The following is an 11,223-nucleotide window of genomic DNA, read 5'->3' on the forward strand; positions in this document are numbered from 1 at the left end:
ACAAAGCAGACGGGCATATCCCAGCTGTAAAATTGCACACTCCACCATAAGTGAGCAATCCAGACTACCTACTTCATCTCCTTCTACCAAAATATTGCACTTTCCCTCTCAATAAAGATGTTTTATAATGGCAATGAGGTGCTGTAACTCATGGAGGTTCTGCTGCTTACTTGCTCTCTGTGTCCTCTAACTCCCACTCTACCATGAGAGCATATGCTGTATCTCTGCCATGAATTATTATTTGGCGATTCCACGTAGGAATCTGCACTTGGAAGGCAGTTTCCCCACCCCCACTGAAAAGATTCTTGCTTATTCTTAGAAGGTCCATATTGTCTAATGGCTTCCACGTTGCAAAACAATTCCTTAGGTGTTGCATCCAGAGGCTTGGTCTCCTAAATTCTCAATTAGCAAAACCATTCTGAACTTATATAGGCACCTAAGGTGCTGTGCCTCTTTGTTTTGAAATAACCATTCCGCGTACGCTACACTGAAGAAGGCGATTCGCTCTTCAATGAGCAAACTTAATTGCAAAGCGTTTCAGGTGGCAGTGATAAAAATCTCGCTGGCACAAATCAGGGGAAGAGCATCCATTTTTTTCCATGCAACTGCCTCCTACCTTTCTCTCTACTAGTAAATTTAGGGAATAGAGAGTAGTAATATGAATGTTGTTTTACTCTTTGTGATTCTGACTTGCATCAAAGGGATTCCAAACTATTCTCCTGTGGGCAGGTTTTTCTTTCAAACGAATATTTATTGGTTATCTCCTAGCAGGGGTGTATCAGAGCTGGCTCACACTGGCTCCCAAGAACTGAATGGGCACATTTCTTCTCAGTTGCACATCTATTAGATGACTAGTTAGCATTAAATAAACCACTGTGGGAGAATTTATACCACAGAAATCAACAAACGCCATAAATCAGGGCTTTCTAGGGAAAGGACGGTGGGGTGGGGTGGGGTGGGAGGGTGGGTTGGAGGTTACTTGCTAAACAGTTACTAGCACACCACTACCTCCTATGTGGTAAATAAGGTATTGTACAGGTACCAAAGGCACTGTATATGGTAATCCTGGAACAAAAGTGGCTAAATTCTGTTCATAAAGGTAACACATAAAACAAGGTAAAAATAGTTTAAGTAATCAGTAAAAAAGATGTTGGGTTGGCAGTGTAACTTACTAGCTAAGGACTTGGGCTTAGTTCAATTTGCATTGTGCCGTTAATACTTACTAGTTGAATATCTTTTAGCAACTCACTCACTTCTCTGACTCTCTGTTTTGTCCACTGTAAAATAAAAATAATAAAAGTTAGCTTCTTCATGTAGTTGTTTTGAGAACTGAGAGAATGAGTGAATGTACGGCGTGCTTGGAACAGACTGAGGGAGGGCTCAGTACATTTTAACCATTGTTATTAAAGACAGGTAGTTGAAAAATAATCAACCTCATCCTAGTTGCAATTACGTGTTCACTTAGTTCCAACAATACATGCCTCCTTTATTGTCCCCAAGCATATCAAGTTTGTTTTAGCCTCTGAGCCTTTGTGTCTGCTGTTCCTCCTGCCTGAAAATCTCTCCCCTGGATCTTTGCCTGGTTGGCTCCTTCTCAGTATTCCAGCATCAATTAAGATGTTAGCTCTTCAAAGAGGACTTCCTTGGTGGCTTTTCCTTGGTCACACATCCCACCTCTCCCCAACCTGGTCATCATGTCCCAGAATTTCCCATTCCGTATTCCTGTAGAACCTATCATCATAAGAAGTTTCTGCTTTATTTGTTTACTTGTTTATTAGCTATCATTCTTACTGAATCTAAGAATCAGGAGAGCAGCAGCCTTGTTTGCCTTTTTTTTTTTTTTTTTTTTTCATTTAATCTTGAGCACCAGGAAAAATGCCCGGCATGTGGTAGTCATGCAATAAATATCAGTGAATGAATGAATAAATAAATTGTGACTTTGAAACCAAAAAAAAGTTAATCCACTACTTAGGTGGGGCAGACCTACGATCCTATTTTTAGCCCAATTAAGGGTTGTTTTTGATAATAAAATAGAAATATTTATGGATCCACAGGAGGTAGAGAAGTTCATTAATGCTCTGGATAAATAAAAGAATGAGCAGTGGAAAATCTATTGACATATCTAATCAGGAAATTGTGAAAACAACTAGATACTGCTGATTTTGCAAGGCATGGGAAGATTGGATTCAGAATAACTTGATTGGGTAAATTTGAAAAAAATTCTCTACACAGTACTAGAAGTTTATTTATCTCTCTGATCATAGCGTAATGATTAGAAATAAGAAAGTAGAATTTAAATTCCCAATCATTAACCATCCTGATTATTACAGTTTTGGATGGGGAGAAAGATATAATGTGAACTAACCTTCCTGGTATGCAAGAGTCTCCATAGACTTCAGTGCAGGTGTGTGAGTGAGACGTTTTGCCCTTCATCTTATTCGTTTGTGCATACAAAGAGGGGGTGAGGGTGCCAGAGAAAGACAAAATAAACCAGTTAGAATAAATATTTTTAAATGTTTATGGTATCAAATAATAAATTAAGCATTTAGTCAGGGTTACAAGTAGCTCCTATCACCTAGATAGTGTTCATTGTTGTACCCCATAATATTTTGGAATGAAAAAAATCATATTAACATACTATAAGTAATTTTTTTTTTTTTTTTTTTTTTTTTTAGACAGAGTCTCGCTCTGTTGCCCGGGCTAGAGTGAGTGCCGTGGCGTCAGCCTAGCTCACAGCAACCTCAAACTCCTGGGCTTAAGCGATCCTACTGCCTCAGCCTCCCGAGTAGCTGGGACTACAGGCATGCGCCACCATGCCCGGCTAATTTTTTTTTTTTTTGTATATATATATTTTAGTTGTCCATATAATTTCTTTCTATTTTTAGTAGAGACGGGGTCTCGCTCTTGCTCAGGCTGGTCTCGAACTCCTGACCTCAAGCGATCCACCCACCTCGGCCTCCCAGAGTGCTAGGATTACAGGCGTGAGCCACTGCGCCCGGCCTGTAATTTTTTTAAAAAGCATTTTAAATGATCTTAATTGTTTTTTTAGGTTACCAAAGTAAGCACTTTGGTAACTTTGTTGTAAAAACCTCAAATAATTGTAACAAAGTAATACCAAATAAAATACTAAAACAAAGTAAAAAAATAAAAAATAATAAATTAAGCATTTATAGGTGAAGAAGTATTTTTTAAAGCACATGAGAGGTTTGCAGAGCTTTAAAAATATCATTCTAAAAGTGAAGGACTTTAATTCATAGAAAAATATTTGCTATATATTATAATCATATAGTAGGACTAGGAAGACTGTTATGAAAGAAGAAATAGAATTTGAGTGTTCAATATCACTACTCATCAGAGAAATGTAAATTAAAACCACAATGAGATATCATCTTACTCCAGTCAGAACGGCCATTATTAAAAAATCAAAAAACAGTAGATGTTGGTGCAGATGTAGTCAAAAAGGACTGCTTACACACTGTTGGTGGGACTGTAAATTAATACAACCTCTATGGAAAACAGTATAGAGAGTTCTCAAAGAACTAAAAGTAAATCTACCATTCAATCCATCAATCCCACTACTGGGTATCAACCCAGAGGAAAAGAAGTCATTATATCAAAAAGACACACGCACTAATACATTTATTGCAGCATTATTCACAATAGCAAAGATATGGAATCAACCTAAGGCCCATCAACAAATGATTAAATAAAGAAAATGTGAGAATATATATATATATATATTTTTATATAACTGGAATACTACTCAGCCATAAAAAAGAATGAAATAATGTCTATTGCATCAAATTGGATGGAACTATAGGCCATTATGCTAAGTGAAGTAACTCAGGAACAAAAAATAAAATAGCACATGTTCTCATTTATAACTGGAAGCTCACCTATTGGGTATGCATGGTCATATGAGTGGAATAATAGAAATTGGAGACGCAAAAGGGGGAAAAAGAGAGGGGGGTAAGGGATTAAAATTTATTTGTTGGGTACAATGTTCATTATTCAGATGATATGTACACTAAAAGCCCAGAATTCACCACTATACAACATATCCATGTAACAAAACTCCACTTATACCCCCTAAATCTGTTAAAATAAAATTAAAAAAAAGAAATAGAATGCTAGCATTTTAGAATAGGCATGTATTTCTTGCCTTAATGAGGAAAAGACATTTTATAAGTGGAAAACAGACTATAAATGCAGGGTATGTGGATGTAGAGCTCTTTATATCCGGATTAAATGCTCAAGATCCAATATTTTACTTTATTTTTTAGATTAGCTAGGACATAGCAGGGGCAACACACATAATGCTGGCATGGTTTTCAATTAAATTGTGGATATATAGTTAGATTGAACATTTGAAAGAATTACAGAAACTCTCTGGAATCAGTTGCAGATTTAAAAGCCAGTTATTTAATGCTTATGTGTGTCTGTGTGTGTGTGTGTGCATATTCACGCATTAATCATTATCATTTTGAGGCAAATAGTTCAAATAGGTATATAGCTACCTAATTCCCACACAGGATCTTTTGGACCTATTTCATTATCTGCATGTAGAATTTTAAGAATTAGTTTCAGATTCTTAAAAATATAAAAGCTCCAGATTTACTCTGCCAAGTATTTCACAATTGTGCTTACATGGTCTAAAATGCAAGAAATTCAGCAGAATGATATTTTATATAAAAATAAATAGCACATAATTACTGCACATGTATTCTATTATTTACCAAAATTTATAAGCACATACCTCATGCAAATTCTTATGCCCACACTTGTACAAAGGCTAATTCTTGTTATGGTTAATGTATGACACTACGTAGCCAGAGATTGATCCTAAATTAGAGTACACTATGAAGAAACAGCATTTGGTAACAACATGCCATATGCTAGAAAATCCTAGGTGCTATGTATATTTTATTTCATTTAATCCTCATAACAATTTATATATATGTATATATATAATATATACTATATATACATAAATAATATCTTTATTTTCTTCCCTCTCTTATCTCTTCAATGTAATATAAGATGTATTGACTTTGTATCACAGTATTTAAGTTATAGGATATCAAGGCGAATAGTAGACATCATTCAAGGACTTTGCATCCTCTTCTGAGGAAAGGGTTCGTGAATTTTCACTTGTGCACAGGAAAGTTGTATCATGCTAGGTGGAAGTATGACCTTGTTGTTGTTGTTATTTGGAGTTTAAGTCTGGTTTTAGGAGATGCATATGGGTGCCAAGTTAACAAGAGGTGAACTTGTGATGTTTAATTGTATGCGTCAACTTGACTGGGCCACAGTGCCCAGATATTGGTCAAACGTTATTATTCTGGATATTTCTGCTAGGGTGCTTTTGTATAAGATTGACACTTAAATCAGTGGACTTTGAGTAAAGCAGATTGTCCTTTATAATTTTGCTGGGCCTCATCCAATCAGCTGAAGGCCTTAATCAAACCCAAGACTGACCTCCCTCAAGCAAGAGGGAATGCTGCAGCAGACTGCCTTCAAACTTGAATGGCAGCTTCAGCTTTTCCTTGGGTTTCAGCTTGCCAGCCCATTCTGAAGATTTTGGACTTTGAACTCACCAGCCTCCATGATCACATGAGCCAATTCTGTAAAATAAATCTCTTTAAACACACACACACATATATATATATACACACACACACTCTCACACACACATCATACTTCCTATTGGTTCTGTTTTTCTGGAGAACCCTGACTAATACACAATCTAATGAGGAAAGGATTCAGATCTCTATGAAGAAAATGAAGCTCAGAGGGGTTTAACTGTCCAAGATCACACAACCAGCAAATAGCCGAGTTAGAATCCGAACCCACATCTTCTGATGTGAAAATCGATGTCCTTTTTGCACTTTAATCATGATCCTCAATAGAAACTTTAAATAATCAGTAATTTCAACAATTTATTGATTATTGAATACATGACTAAATATGATCATCTGTTAATCTTTGAATTCCAAAAGGACAGGAAATATGCCTTAGCTGTCTTGTCTGACACAGGAAACACCTGAAAGCACAACATGTGTGAGCAGGTACACACATACACATAAACAGCCCCCCAGACACTTATCTATATCACAAGCACATGCACATTCCCTACATTATGAATTATTTAATTCAAGAGAGTCTACAATTTACGTAAACTTAGGCAGTAGCTCATTCCTGTTCTTCAAGTTCATGAGTAACACTGAATAAAACAAGCCCTCTTAACCTCTCTGAGATTTTGTTTCTTTATGTTTTTAAAAATTATTTTGGACCGTACATGGACTATATGGAGCAAGTTCCTATTCCATCTCCTGGTTCCAAAAATCCATTTAATATTGTGTCCTCAAATAGAGGGCATATCAGATATTAAACTGGTAAGAACAGATACTATACTTGATCTTACCCAAAAGCCTGAGAAATGATCATTTCTCTATTTGTTAAACCAAAGGTTGATCTGCAACAGAGTTTCCTAACTTTCAGACTTCAGACGTTTGCAAATCACCTTCCTGTTATCTGCCTTACCCACATACCACCAAAACAGTGTGTAATGTGCTGCCAAAAAGAACGCGGAGATGGCATTGAGGTACTACTATGTTAGTTTCAACCTAAGCAGTAGCATTGCTTTTTGAATACTCATTGAGATAAATGCATAAATTTTAAAAAATTAAATTGTCTCTGTGCAAACTCAAATCATTCAATATTACCAGTGAAATGTTTGCCATATTTGGAAAAAAAAAAGTCTAAATTAAAACTTAAAGTCTTATTTAGCTCTATGTTTATAAATTGATTACTGAACAATAGATAATTCTATAATTTACTCCAGATATAATCTTACTAATTCTCCTCTATAATCTAAAATTCCCTAAATGTGATAAGAAATGTTCTTGGTCTTCGATACAGACTTTCCCTTATTGATGATGGCTTGACCTAAGATTTTTTAACTTTATGATTGCAAGAAACCATTGCAATTCCAACATAATGTACAGTATTTAGTAAATTATGTGAGATTTTCAACACCACTTTATTATAAAATAGGCTTTGTGTTAGGGAATTTTGCCCAACTGTAGTCTAATATAAGTGTTCTGAGCACATTCTAGGTAGGCTAGGCGAAGGTATGATATTTCGTAGATTAGATGTGGTAAATGCATTTTTAACTTATAATATTTTCAATTTATGATGGGTTTTTGGGACATAATCCCATAATAAATTGAGGAGCATTTGTATCTTACTTTCTCACAGGCTGCTTATAAACTCCTGCTAAAGAATTCGTAGGCTCTGTAAAATTTCACAGGTACATGAGAATGTATACCTTTAAAACGTCAAGGGGTCTTATCTAGACTTTTAAAAACTTTTTTTTACTACAACCCACATCATGAATATCGGGGCATTTATATTGTGCCCCAATATAGACAGATATATGCAGTATCATTGGAATAAAATTTTAATGAAACGTGCTTACATTTACTTCCTTCTGTTTGACTGGATTCATCTAGTCTATTTCATTCTTTAAATTGCAAATTGCCACTTATGAAATTTATTGTTTCTCACAGTTCCTGTACGTCGGGAAGTCCACGTATGGCTTCGCTGTGTCCTTCCGCTACAAGGCTGCTATCAAGGTGTCAGCGAGATCTGTGGTTCATCTGAGACCCAACCGAGAAAGGACACGTCTTTGCTCACTTGGTTTTGGCAGCATTCGATTCCTTGGAGGCTGCTGGACTGAGCGCCCAGTTTCTTGCTGGCTGTTAGCTGGAGGCTTCCCTTAGTATCTTGCCACGTGACCCTTTTCATAGGGAAGCTTACAACATGGCGGCTTGCCTCGTTAAAGCCAATGAGAGGGATTCTCTTCTTCCAGCACAGGTACTAACATCTCATGGAATGTGATCGTGTACATGTAATCATGTACGCCTTGTTACGTCACCACATTCTATTGATTATAAGCACATCGCAGGTCCAGTGCACACTCAAATAGAAGCAATTATGCAAGGAGTGACTACCAGGAGGTGGGGACCTGTCTACCACACAAATTAAAAAACACTGGTCTAACAAGTGAACTCTTTCCGTATGGTAATAATTATGAGCTTCTGTAGACCAGCAAGGCAAAAATCATCATACATAAATTTTACAAGTCACTAAGGAAACCACAAGAGCTACAGGGCTTGCTCAAGATCATATTATACAATTCTTTAGTGGCAGAATCAAGACTAGATTCACATACTGTTGGCTCCCAGTCTTATGATGTTTTCATTATACAAAGCACAGAGCAGAGTGTCTACATATAGTAGACACTCAATATATTTGTTTGTTTGTTTTAGAGCCAGGGTCTCAGTCTGTGACCCAGTCTGGGGTGCAGTGGTGTGATAAGAGCTCACTGAAACCTTGAATTCCCAGGTTCAATAGATCCTTCCACCTCAGCCTCCTGAATAGCTAGGACTACAGGTGTGTGCCACCATGCCTAGCTAATTTTTTAAGTTTTTTTTTTTTTTAAGATATACAGTTCAATGGTTATTTATTTATTTTTTTATTTCAGAGTAATATGGGGGTACAAAGGCTTTGGTTACATAAATTGCCTTTGCACTGCTCCAGTCAGAGCTACAAGCATGCCTATCCCCCAGACAGCGCACACCAAATCCATTAGGTGTAAATTTACCCATCCCCTCCTCCCCACTCCCACCTGCCCGACACCCTAGCTATGTTACTTCCATATGTGCACATCAGTGTTGATTGATTAGTACCAATTTAATGGTGAGTACATGTGGTGTTTGTTTTTCCATTCTTGTTATACTTCACTTAGAAGAATGGGCTCCAGTTTTTTGTAGAAACAGAATCTCCCTATGTTGTTCAAGCTGGACTTGAACTCCTGGCCTCAAGTGATCCTCCTGCCTTGGCCTCCCAAAAGCTCTGGGATTACAGGAGTGAGCCACGGCTCCTGGCCAATATATGTGCTTTGAATGAATGAATGACTAAGTAAATGACTAAATATAACAATATCTTTCATGAAATTCTTGGAACTAGTTAATTGGAAGTACTCTAAGTCTAGGATATTATCTTGGCTTCTTAAGAAATCTTTTAAAATCTCATTATTTTCTCTCAACTCTTTGACATTGTATGTGCTCTTAGAACATGATGTATACCTTTTTCTTGAAAAAAAGTTAACACCAATCTCAAATACATCTACTTCTCTACATGTTTAAAGGCAAATATTTTCATAATCTAGAAAGATGGACTTGACATAAATTTTAGGCAGTGATAGTTAAAGAAAACTTGTAATTTAAGTGCATATGATTCCACATGTTTATTTATAGGCTAACAATGCCCCAACAATTTTGATCACATCATAGTTGTGAAAGTTTTAAGAAATTAAAAATAGTTATCAATTTAAGTATAATTATTTTGCCATTCTACATTTTTAAACAATCTTATTATTTAGAACAATGTTTATTATCCATCACCACTGCCCCAAATAGGACCAGCTTTGAAATGAGGATTTGAAGAGCTTTTAATTTGTAAATTAAGCATCGTAACAAGAAGCAGCTTTTCTCTCTGTCTTGTTTTTCCAGATAATGGTCATTTGAACAGTCTCTGAGTCTGGAGGTTGCTGTTAACAAACTGAATTGTATTGCTGCTGGGCTAGTTAACATTCAAATTAGACTTTCAAAACAGTGTGGAAAAATAGTCAGTTCTTTGATGCCATTTATGATGGACACATGGCTGGGCTAATGAAGACAATATGTCAAGGCTTGAACAACAATGATTTTAGGGATATTTGAGACAGATATTTGGGTAGACAGAGCTGATTCTATCATTGGCAGTTGCATTCTCACTTAGTGATAACCACCGTTATAGAGAAAAGAATGAACATGAAGGGTATGGGGAGTTTAGGCTAGGTAAATGATTCTAGGACTAGTAAAAAAAGAGAAATCTTATCTGAAAGAATATGGATGCCCTGAAATTAAATAAAATACTTGGGTGTGGGATTTTGGGTGGGAGTGGAAAGGGTTAGGGAGGGATGTTAGGGAGTCAATACCATGAAGAACATATAAGAGATAAGTACAATACAGCGTGCATCTTTATGAAGGCCCTTATTGCTCATATGCAACATGTGTATGAGCTTTCACTTTGAGAGAAGACAGACAAAGTGACAGCTATTTCTCCAGCCAGTACTTAGTCATTTCTTGTCCAAGGTCTTTTAAACTAGCCACTTTTTCCTAAAACCCTCTAAAGCTGATGAGTCTGGCTCCCTAAATCTTGTTTCATTTTAACTTCTAAGCTCTTAGAATTACTCTTGCTATTTTCATGGCTAAGAAACACCTTTGTTTTTGTAAGAACAATAATCTTATAGAGAAGGGAGACTTTCTAGAGTACAATTGATTTGAAAATTACCTAATTTAAAATATTGCAAAGTCCCTCAAAGCTATATAGTCACCAACTATCTCCCAGTAAGCTATTTCTGGATTGTGGGTGGACTCTACTTTCCAAAAAGTCAAAAAACAATTCATACAGCCATTCAGTTTCTTGATCATGATTTTTGTAGGCCTCTGTGTGGTAGAACAAAAAAGCCTCGTCAAGTCACCTTACTGCCAAAACAATGCCCCAATTATGTGGACGCTATTCAGACTTAGGCCAAACAGTTAACAAAAACCTACTCAAAATTTGAAAGAAAATCATCAAACATGCATTTAGTGTCCTGTCACTTTCCCTTTCTAAACTCATTTTTACTATATGCTTTGTTTCCTTATATTATCTTTTTCACAGTCATAATTATTATAATAGCTAACATTTATTGAGGATTTACCATAAGCTAGGCACTATGCTGAGTATTTGATGCAGGTTCTCTCATTAATTCATATAACAAACATGGGAGGTAAATACTGTAATCATTACCTCCAATTTACGGGTCAGAAAACTGAGGCTTAGAAAAGCTAAATAGGTAGCCATAAATCTCAAAACTATAAAATCAGAGTCCTAAGATATTGATCAGGCAAATATTCCAGGCAATTTGGTGTGCTCAGAGAACTGCCCTGAATGCAAGGATTTTCCTGAGCAAATACAAACTCTTCAGCATTTTTCAAAGACTTCTCTAAGAATTCCAGTTTGAAAGAAAGACTCAGGAAATTGAAGTATTAGTTTATTAAAATACCTTTACATTGGAAATTATTACACAAAAGAAAAAAATATTCTTTTTTAGTTGATAAATGTTGGAGA

General features: G+C 36.2%; 1 pseudogene; it reads right to left on the minus strand.

Annotated features, from left to right (window-relative positions):
• Window positions 1-6,277: 6,277 nt before the first annotated feature.
• Window positions 6,278-6,444, minus strand: LOC138388663 (U2 spliceosomal RNA; annotated as a pseudogene).
• Between the last annotated feature and the right edge of the window lie 4,779 nt (window positions 6,445-11,223).

This window comes from Eulemur rufifrons, chromosome 7 (genome assembly GCF_041146395.1).
Source record: "Eulemur rufifrons isolate Redbay chromosome 7, OSU_ERuf_1, whole genome shotgun sequence".
NCBI lineage: Eukaryota > Metazoa > Chordata > Mammalia > Primates > Lemuridae > Eulemur > Eulemur rufifrons.